Here is a 12,359-nt window from a genome sequence, read left to right on the forward strand (position 1 = left end):
TGGAATATGGATATCACTATGGCTTTTCAAAACTTATGGTTAGAATAATTTTCTTTTAAATTGTTTTTGCTTTAACTTTGTTAGTGTGGTAGAATATTTTATAATTTTGGCAATGGATTTTTTTTGCAATATAAATAAATTTATATTTCAATAATAAATAATTGATTGTGGTTTGAATTTTTTTTTATTTCTGATGTGATGATCTTATGGTGGTAATATTTGTTTATTATTATGAAAATATTACAGGATGAATAGATGTCAAATTAATATATGATGTGGCAATTAATATTTAATTGTTTATAAAATCGATTCAATTTTTATAGGTATTTACGCATGCATAATTGTAGCTTTTAGAAGTGTCACTTAAAAAAATATATAAGTGGCATTTTGTAGTAGTGATAGTAGCTTTGCAAAGTGTCACTAAATAAGTTCTAATGGCACTTATATTTATTTAACGGCACAAATGAATTGGATTTAGTGGCATTTATGAAGGTGTTATAAATATCAATTGTGGCATAATAAGCGTCATTAAAAATTCATATCGTGGCATTTTTTAGATTGCAAGTCTTCTTTAATGGCACTTGATAGCGTCACGAATAGTGCCTACCATGAGATTAAAGTGTCACTGAAATGTTTTAGTCTTGATGGTGTAATGACACTTATAGGTGTCACTAACTCTTTTTTTAATGGCGCTTGATAGTGCCACAAATAATATCTATCGTGACATCAAAATGTCATTGAAAGTTTTTAGCCATGATGGTGTAGTGACACTTGCAAGTATCTACCGTGGCACTCGTATCTACCGTGGCACCGATAGAAGTGGCACTTGTTCAAAATGCCACAAGACTAAAAAATGTCATTAGAAGAATAGTTTTGTGGCACTTTCAAATGTCACTAAACTAAGAAAATGTTGTAGTGATAGGTCCTATGATAATTAATGATATTTTTTATCAAACATTATTAAAAACATATTACTAATTGTTAATTTTCATCGACAGTTGGAAAATTGTCACAAAAAATGTCACTAAATATAAGTTTTAACGACAATTTAAAAAAATTGTCACAAAAAGTCACTAATTTTTAACTTTCAGCGACAGTTTGAAAATTCATCACTGAAAAATATCACTAATTGTAAGTTTTACTGACAATTTATAAAAATCGTGACAAAAAATTCACTAATTGTCAATTTTTAGCGACATACAAAAAAGTCATCATAACAAATTATTTTTAGAAATGATTTTAGTAGAACTTATTTCTAATTGGATTTGAAGGGAATTAAATCCAACTTTAACATCTATTGGTAATTTATCTTTTATTTTACAATAAGACCAAAACACTCTTCCTATTTTTCCTTGGGAAATTATATTTCTACATACCTAACAATCTTAGTACACACACTTAATGAAATATTATTTTAATGGCAATTATATCCTAAATTAAAATGACCATAATGGACATCCACTAGTACCCATAATATTATATGAAAATATTTTTTTGTACACATCTTTTAAAAACAAAAAAATCTCAATGTACACCTTTTGACTAAAAAAAAAATTGAACCCTAATTTTTCCATGTTGTCACTTCGCTTGCTACACACTCTATACTCCTCTGTTGCTTGCAAAACAATACTCTCATAACAACTCTTATATTATTTCAATTTCTAGATTTATACTCTATTAGTGATGAAAATGATAGTTTTTTCGTACATAATTTTTTTTTTCCCTTTAGTGGTTTTCAATCGAACAACCAGTGCTGAATTATTTCATTATATTCGGACATCAACTACAGAATTATTTCATTATATTCAGACATCAACAGTCAAAAGTTTTTATTTTTATTTTTTGGAAACAAATTTGTCGAACTAATCACTTTTATTCGGAAGTTAAGGCCTCATTTGGCAAGTGGTTGTTTTAGCCTAAAAGCCAAAAAATTACTAAAAAAATCAAAAAGCCAGCAACTTATACTAAACAGTCAAAGATTCCCTTTTCTCTTTACTTTTTGCACATCTTTTCGTAAAAAGTCAAAAAGTCATCCCAAACATACTAGTTTTTTTTACCTCATATTTTAGCCAAAAAGTCAAAAAGTTACTAAAATAGTCTGTTCCCAAATGAGACTTAAGTTTCGAATTAAATATATAGTTTCATAAAACCAATGCAGAAATCCCCAAACCAAAAAACATAAAACAAAATTTAAAAAAAGAAAAAAAAAAGTAGATGGTTTTATGACAATGGAGTGCACAGAGATCTGAAAATAATAAATGCCATAACAAAATGGAAAGATGCCTCATCTTCAACAATATTTTGGAGGATTTTCAATGGTGTTTTTAATGGATGTTCAATAGGGTCTTTAATGGAGGATTTCAATGGACTTTGTGTTCACTTCATTCCACCCCACTTCACACTGTGGTCTTGAATGGTCTTCACGTGAGTTTACAATGTGTCTTCAAATCTGGAAGCATGGTCACTCAACAAATACGTGGAAATGAGAGTTAAGTAGTGTGTGTACAATGATTATAAGTGAATGGTATAATTGTAACTTTCAGCGTGTAGATTGAAAAAATTAATTAATAATTAAATTAATAAATGTGTATACTAAGAGAAGATGTGCACTAAGATAATTAAGTGTGTGAAAATAGAATGTCTCATTTTTCCCTCCATTTTGACCTTTCATCCTCTCTTTTTTTTTTTTACCTTCCTTCAATACAGATGCTTTACGTGTGCTTCCTGAACATTTTACATAACAGAAAAGAAGCAGCCACAATGGACAGTCCACCAAAAAATCCCAACGAGTTGCTAGAAATTTCAACCCTCAGTCAAGAGCTTGACTTGGACGTTTCTGCTGGTTCAGTGCAGATTCACGAAGATTCCATCACAAACACTCAAGCCTTGGGTTTGCTCCTCAACTATGCATATCATTGCTAAATATAATTGATAATTTTTTATCAATTTTTTCATTACTAGATTCAGAGAGAAAATACATTCCACTTATATTTATTAATGTAGATTTTATTTCACCTTCCTGACTAGGGGAAAAAAGCCTTAGCACGAAATAGGATGGTTTCACCTCGCCGTCCCATTAATTAATGTCATCTTTGAGCAAAGTTTCATTAATTGTTACAATAATGTTAAGAAAATATCATCACCATATTATTTTTATCTTAAATTTTATATAAAATGATGTATAGGTATTACTTTCCGACTCTTATTCTTAAAGCAATCCTTCAATACTATGTTGCCTTTGAATCTTTCAAAATCACCTACGAACTAAGTTGGTGCCGCAGTCAAATTTAACGACGAGTTTGGAAATTAATTTTTTAGTAATTTTTTTTTAATCAAAAAACGTGTAAAAAAAATAAAAAGAATAAATTAATTTTTTATATTAATTTTTTTGGCTAAAATCTTGACTTGTCAAACGAGACCTAAGCCTTGTGTTAACTTTTGGGTATTTTGAGTTCATTTAGATTGTGCTTGATTGAGTGAGTTATAGCATAAGATTATGAATTTTAATTCATTAAATTTATATTTCAATGTTTAGTTTCTAAATTTTGTTGCCCAAATTAAATTTCAATGGACATTCCATTCAATAAAATTGATGAATTTTTAAACAGGTCATGCTATGGGGTGTATACCATATGCACTATGTTACATATTTTTATAGTGTATATTACACATTTTTATAGTAAATATTGTGTAATCTTTTGGTAGATTTATGGTAATTTGTGATTAAAAATGAAATTGTAAAATTGTAAAAATTTTACAAAAATCAATTGCACAAATAATTCTTGAGAAAAAGAGGGAGAGAAGGATGAACTTGGTTTATTGTCGAATTTAATAGCGGCAAAATGTTAAATGGGTGAGGAAGAGAAGATAGATTTGTCCTTGATATACACACAAATACATATATATACATATATATATATATATATATATATATCAATAATTTTTTTGAAAATAATAACTGTAAATATTCCAACTAATAAAAGTAAGAATAATGATTCATTCTCCTAATTTTTCTTTTTTCAATTTTACTCCCAATGATGTAGAATTAGAGAGGCTAAAGATGAGAGAGAGAGAGAGAGAGAGAGAGAGAGCTTTACATAAGGGTGGACTACGTCATTAGAGGTGGAATTGGGGCAAAATTAAGGAGATGTAGGATCACGCTACAAATAATATAAATTTTTAAATGAAAATGAAAATTATATTTATAATATACTGAACAAAAACTAACTAGTTGTGTCAACTTAACTACGAAGTTATCATTTTTATTTCATAAAATTTATTTTATATTTAGTATATAAATATATTATTATTATTCCACTACAACAAAATGCACAATTGACAACCAAAATTCGCGACTAAAATCAATTTTAGTCGCCAAAAGCACCATGTTGGGTGACAAACAACCTGATTTAGTTGGTATTCGTCTAATATTTTTAGCTACTAAATTAATTTAGTCGCCATATGTAATTATTGGCGACTAAACTTAGTTTTCGTCGCTGTTTTCCACCATTTTGCGACCAAAACATTTTGTCACCAAAAGATGGCGTATTTTTATTGGATTTGTGGCGACCAAAACTAAGTTAGTCACTGTATTTACTCTCATTGCCGACGAAAAATTGGAATTAGTAGCCAAATAGGGTGCTTTTGGCGACTAATGTTTAGTCGCTGTGAATCGTTTTTAGCGACAAATGATGATTTAGTCGCTAAATCTTTGAAATTTTTTTTAGAGGGAAATCGATTAAATATTCGCGCTCAATATATATATTTCAGGGACACATTTTTGGACCTGTTTTCTGTCACACATATATTACCTCACACACCAGCAGTCGATAGCAAATCTGACCGCCGATCATCACCATCACTGGCCACCGGCGTTGGCCACCACGACCACTGCAAATCGGCCCCACGACAATCTATCAGGTATTTGTCTCTCGTCTCTCTCCCTCTCTGTCGCTCTGGATCTCTTCCTCGCTATGTCTCCCATTCTACTGTAAGGTTTTTAAATATTTTTTTCTTTCAATTTCCATTGATTTCGCAAACAAATCTTAGGGCTTTTTTTTGATTTCGTCATTGGGTTTCGTTAAAATTTCGGATTGCCGATTTCTGATTCTCCATTGTGGATTGTTGAACTATATGAGCAATGTGCCTCTGTTTTAGGAATATTTGAAACTAACCCAATATATATATATGCATGTATTGGCGGGGATGGAGAAGGTGTGAATGGAGTTAACTTATTGCTTGTACTTGATAAAATCTTGGTTCGTTTAGTGGATAAAATTCTATTTTAGTTGGTGGGTAGGTGCAGAAATTTAATACTTCCAATGGCGGCTCTCCATTGTGACTACTTGCTTCTTCTTCTTCTCCTTTTTTTATTTTTAAAATCACTGTGATGAAAATTTTCTTCACCAGTTGTGATTTGGTTGAAATTTTCTTGGGTGTTCCATTGCTTGATGCAAAAGTACCTTTAAGATGTAAATTTCTTATTTGGGGAAATCTACATTGTACTTACTGATGTGGGTGCTCTGTTTGCTCTACTGAGAATTGGGTATTATGTGATTTCTTTTTTTCATTTTTTTTTACACAAATGTTTAGCTCATGAAATTGTAGAATGGGTGAGCTTGCTGAAGCAGTTCAGGTTAAGGTAGTGGAAACCAAACAAAGGAATTATGAGGTTGGTCCATGGGAAGGATTACCTGGGGCTTTGAATTTACTCTCTTGTTTGTTTCTCAAATGTGAGGAACGAGAAAGATATTCATAAAACTTATTCATCATTACAAAAAATGAAGGCTAAATAATATCAGATTACAGATTACAGAAAATGAAGGCTAAACAATTATTCTGTCCACCTGAGCATGCATTAGTAGAATAGATTACAGAAACCTCAAACCAAGAGAGACAGAAGGCAAAAGATGACCATCAAATAGAATCAACAACAAAACCTGACTATTTAGCTTGATGATGTCCAAGTCCATTTCCTTGCTCACATCATTGACCTCAACCTAGTTATTTGATACACCAATAGAAGAACACAATCAGATAACAGATTAATTCCATGAAAACAGTGTAAATATTAGATAATTAGCACGTGTACGTAGGGAGTTGGTGTGGAAAACACCATAAACTTAGCCGAAAAAAGCGTTCGAGTGCCGAAAATTGAAAGCAGCACCCCAACCACTGTAGGGATGGCACGAGTAGCTTCGTCATGTGAAATAGGACCTGTGGGGTCAGATGGGACGTAATTAGCACGTGTACATTGGGCGTTGGCGTGAGAAACGCTATGAAGCTACACAAAAAATATATTAAAGCTTATATTGACTTCCGAAGTTGAAAGATAAGAAACTTGACATTTACCACAAGTGTTGACTAGTTTCTATTGCAATATTTAAATTGCTTCTATTGTTAGCATTTGCTTTGAACCTCTCTTTTCTACCACTTTTTCATGAAGTTGTGATGGCATGTATTAAAGCTTAAAAAAATATATGTTCTATAAGCATCTCTATATATGTACATTTATGAATAAAATACATATATATTTACACATTAGACTAAACTTGACTTCGGGCTCATGCTTGACTTGGGAAGTTTCTTTGCATTTTAAATGTACACTTTCAATACAATTTAAAGTGTAAAGAAAGTATATTGAAATTCCTAAATTCAAACTATAGTTAAATACAATTTCAATTACAATTGACATCCTTGCAATTTGTGTTTTGTAGATGGCTATAACTTTTTGGTTACAATGGAACTAATGGGTGTAATTTTTGTTGTGTAGATGGCTTTTGGCATTGACATGCGGATCTTCTATTTTTTTGTCCCGAAGATCATTCACAGTTTTGCAAATTTCGGAAGCTTTTTGTCATCCTGTACTTTATGTGTTGACTGTGGACCAATCGTACATATAATTTTTGATGGGGACATAGTATTTTTGAAGCTCCTATTAATTGCTCTGGTCATATAGAATCAATGACGGGGTACATAGATCATTCACATTTGCTGTTGCTCCACATGTATTAATTGCTCTGGTGGTATATACATAGATTACCTTTTGTCGTGGTACATATTACCATGGTAATTTGTACCTTGGCAAATGGTCATTACAATGCGTAGTTTAGTAAAAATGTTGTGTAAGGAGGACATTGTTTTGGTAACTTATTTGGAATGTATGACATTATTATTTGTAATTGAAATATATATAGTTGGCTTCTATATAAGTTTACATTAGCAGGTGTTCTTTTTTGTTTGATGGTTGTAAGTGAAACATGCATTACGGAATAGGTGATAATATATATAGGTTGTATACCTATTACAGGTTGCGATGGATACAGGTTCTAATAAAATTTATTAAAATAAAAAAAACAAAATAAAAATATAAGATGATGTTTTTGGTGACAAAACAATTAGTAGCCAAAAAAGAAATAAATCTTTTGGCGACTAAATATTTAATAGCTAAAAAAAATCGAAACACTTTTGGCGACTAAATATATAGTGGCTAAAACAACTCGAAACACTTTTGGTGACTAACTATTTAGTAGCTAAAAGTCAAATCATTTTTGGCGACAACAATTTTAGTCGCCAAAACAAATGAAAAACACTTTTGGCGACAACATTTTTGGTCGCCAAAACATAACAAAAAAGTATAGCCGACTAACATGTTTAGTAGCTAAACAACAGTGACCCTTTCAGCGACTACAGATTTAGTAGCTGAAATAATAGTATTGGCGACAAAAGATTTCGTCGCCGTTGAGATTTTCAGTTTTCGCGACAAAATATTTAGTAGCTAAAGAAGTGAGTTAAACAAATTAATAGACCCTTTCGGCGACTAATCTGTTAGTCACTAATGGGAGTCATCGGCGACTAATACTCTTTTCGTCGCTAATAGCTGTTAGTTTTGGATACTAACGTGTTAGTCGGTAATTTTGAAGTACTTTTGGAAACTAAATGTTCTTTAGTCGCTAAAACTTTCGGCGACGATGTATCCCCGACAAAGCTAGTGACCAAAGTATTTGGTCGACAAATCCTTTTGGCGACTAAAATCAATCCTTTTGGCGACTAATATTTTAGTTGCCAAAAGTGTGTTTCCTTGTAGTATTCTTTGATTGTAATATATAAACTTATTGGGCAATCTTGTAACTATAATGTAATTTTACAACTTTTAGACCCAAGTTTTTTTGTATTTTTTAACCTTGGCATGAGCCTGGAGTTTTTGTATATTCTAACCCTGGCATGAACATAGCTTGGTCACTGCCTACCCTAGTCTAAAGGAATAAATATAGTGATAATTTAATTCTTCGTCGCCATAATAAATAGAAGAGAAAATCGAATTACTCTCTTCATCTTTACAAATAAAACGAAAAAATGAGTAAGTTGTGACACGTTCACTAAAAAAAACTGTTTTTTTTTTTTTTGGTAGCAAATCAGTTATTAAGAAAAATTGATAAGCTTAACACAAAAACAGAAAAAGAAATAATAGTAACTTGGTCCCAAGCATCGACTAATAAATTAGTGTATATGCATGAAATATTTATCGAGGGCTCACTTATATTGTAAGAATGATCATAGAATATTTCTGAATTTTGAGCATTTCTCAAACACAAAATATATTTTAAAAGTCTCACAATTTTTTCATTATTAAAATCAGAGACAAATACATAAAATTTTGTTCACTCCGAATTTATAAGCAAATAAGTCCAATTAATAGAATTTACGAGTAATTATCCCCATTTATACAATGAATTTAGGAGGATAACATTGATAAGAGTCTATATTAATTGGCTGGGTTTGGTGGAGAGGTTGAGAGTCACTTGTCAACTTTTTAATTTCTTAATCTATTTTCGATGTCTCTCTGTACTCATGCACCTATGGAAAAATCTGATAAATTATGTGAATCTTGTATACTCTGCTATTGTTTTTCTTTTTATTATAAATTACATTAATTTATTCTAAAATTTGAAATTAGGAAATCACAATGAAGGTCCTCAGGATCCAAACACATGACAACATGACTTTAACACTACTTGTCAGACTGAGTTTCACCACTCTCCTAAAACTAGTTGGTTGTTAGGAAAGACTTCACTTTGTCTTTTATAATATTTGACATCGTTCCTTATTGCCTTATTTTTAGAATAACTACAAGGAGTGACATGTGTACTAACACAAGTCTTAACATCTTATATTCATATACACATAGCTAGTTTCACATGGTTGTCAAGCACCTTCATCACCTATACATATAGGGAAGATTGAGCGAATGCCCAATGAATAATGATAAGCTACTGCAAACAAGGATATCACATTTCATATAATGATAGCTAAACAAAAGCTTAAAAGCTTAACGACATGGTTGTTTTCTAATGCTAGTTTTAAGGAGTACTATTTGATTAAGTGACTAGTTTTGGAGATCACTGGACTGATAAGTTAGTTCAATATATAGACAAAGTTAACTGTGAATGATCTTTCAAAATAAGAAGTAATTAGTAGCATACTTAAAAGTTTGTGATTCTAGCATAGTAATGTTAAATTCATTGTATATTATGGCCTTACGTGTCAGGGGTATCGCACTAAAGCAATTATGATTCTTGCATAGTAATGTTAGATTCATTGTGTATCATAGCCTTAGGTGCGAGGGGTATCGCACTAAAGTAATCTCTTCATATTAAATATCTTGCACCACAAGTAGTAGAGAGGTGTCCTAATATTCCTTGCGCTCCAATTTTGAATAACCACTCGTAGAAGGTGGGCTATTGATCAGGTAAGTGAGCAGTGAGCTGAAATTAGAGCCATTGCAAGTTTATAATCCATTTGTGTTTGCTATAGATGAGAAATTAGGCAATCTGGAATTGAGGGTACAACTCTAAGATCATGAGTTTCTGTTATCTTTACAATTTGTTTCATAGTTGGTCGGGCATGGAGCTGAGGATGAGTACAAACAATAGCAAGCAAAATATATTTTTCCATTACTTCTGGTTTTGCCATGTGAGGCATACCTTCTTCAATGACTTCAAGTGTTCGCCCTGTCCTCACTAGTGACCAAGCCCAATCTGTCAAAACAAAAGGTTGCCCATTTTGAATTGGTACAATTGCTTGTTTACCATTCAGAAGTTCAAGCAAAACTATTCCACAGCTGTATACATCACTTCACTCTATTAATTGACCATACAAAGCATACTTGTAACGCCCCAAAATTTATCACTAATTTTAAAATTAAATCCATACAATATTTTCCAACCGTTACAATGGATACCATTAAAGAACAAAGGCTTTTACCCAAGATAATCTCTTATCATTGTACTATTTCAAGTGAAATATATATATATATATATATATATATTATTGTTCATTAACACACAATTATGAATAATAACGGTTCAGAGGATAAGAGAAAACAAAAATAAAGTGCTCTAATGGCGTACACATTTTCAAGGATAGTCCTTGATTACACAAAATGGACATTCCCAAACCACAAAACAACTTCAGAGCTTCAACAAGTAACATCTAGTGAGCCTTCTTGCTACAGCCAAAACATATCCATTGCCAAGTCACTTTGGCAGAATCACTCCATTATTTCTTGAAATGTTGTTAGTTGGAGTGAGCTAATACCCAATAGGAATACATTTAACAGAGTATATAAATAATCGAGATTATGAATGGCAATGGATATCTTACCCAATGGGTATCTATGGAGACTCAACCCGAAACACATGGATTTTCTCCATTTTCTTACCCGTCAGGTAGGGTAGGTGGTATAATTTTAATATCCATCAGAGATGCGTCAGGGATGGGTACCCAGCCATTTCTCCATATGCTTCGACTACCTTGTTTTATAGTTAGGTTCTCATTTATTTCACGTCAATGATTTGCGACAAAGACGAAAACCACATGAGATCTTCAATGGTGAGGCCTCTGGTTTGGGTAGTCTGCCAAAAAAGCTATAGATACTAGTCACTACATGAGATCTCCATATGCACTAGTCACTACTGCCGCCATGGTTTCTCTCTCTTCAAACTCTCTCTCTCTCTCTCTCTCTCTCTCTCTGTGTATGTAAATATAGTGATGGCCTTTATAAGAAGGTTCTTGTGGATCGTGATTGGATAGTGGAGATGCTTTTTCTAATCTAATCCAACGGTGTATGTGACCCATGCAACGATTCATTCTATTTTTATCCTATAATGTTTTTTTTTAATTTATTAAATATTTTAGCAATATTTTACATTTTCCTCCCAAAAAAAATTAAAATTAAAATTTTATTACTTTAAAAATAAGCTTCTTAATTAATTAGCTAATGTGTATTTGATTTTGTTGTTGAACCAAAAAAAAAAAAAAAAAGGTGTATTTGGCTTTGATAGTGAACCTTGAAAAAAAAAAGGGGGGGTCAAGTTGGATTGGGAAAAATCCAAACCCATTAGGTGATTAAGAGGGTAGCCCCCATGGGAGATGGGGGATGGAGAATGAGGAAAAATTATAATAGGAGAATGGGGATGGAGAATTACTATCCGCCCCATTGTCTCCCATTGCCATCCCTAGTCGAGATATATATGATCATGTCATGCACTTGTTACAAAATTTATATTTTCTATTTTAAAATAAAAAATGCTCAATGCATGATTTCCATTCAAATTCTCATTTTCAATCATGGGGTGGTAAATACATTTTGACGTCCCATGTAAAAGCCACAAAACCATACTTACATCTATAGACTTGTATACTGAAAATATCCCCACATTTGCTTGCTATTAATACAGCAGGGAATAGGCACCCAAAATCATCTGTCTTTCCACTATTACTGACTATAATACGGCAGGATCAATGGATGCCCAGAAACATTTTTCCACATTCGTCTGCCAATAAGCTCAATACAGGGCAATTGGGCACCTTAACTCCCATGCAAGTACTAACACAATACACAACCATTTCCCAAAAACTAACTGAACTACCCGGACTCGTATGTTATTTACCCCCTTTTAACATTTTCCAAACATCCACAGGATTGTAAGATCACAAGAGAAAATCATAATGCACATGATGCATGAGTCTTCAAATCTAATTTGCCTAAGGTTCATTCAATTTATAAGCAATATTTAACAATAGCAAGAAACAATATGATTTTATCCAATTTCTCATTTCCACAACTCCAACATTCACCTATCTCATCACACATTTCCAAGATGAATGCTTACATGTTTCAACACATTTGTAACAGTTATTCACTTAATTTCAAGGTTTAAAAGTCAATTAAGCCAAACCCCATTATTAAATCAAATTTAGAAACTAGGGTTTTTGAGAAAATTTGAGTTTTTTCCTCTTTTACACTTTGAGAGTCAATATTCATTGGGTTGATTCTATTTACACACCACTAATACTCT

The sequence above is a fragment of the Camellia sinensis genome, chromosome 2 (assembly GCF_055761805.1).
Source record: "Camellia sinensis isolate YWXY chromosome 2, ASM5576180v1, whole genome shotgun sequence".
Classification (NCBI taxonomy): Eukaryota; Viridiplantae; Streptophyta; class Magnoliopsida; order Ericales; family Theaceae; genus Camellia; species Camellia sinensis.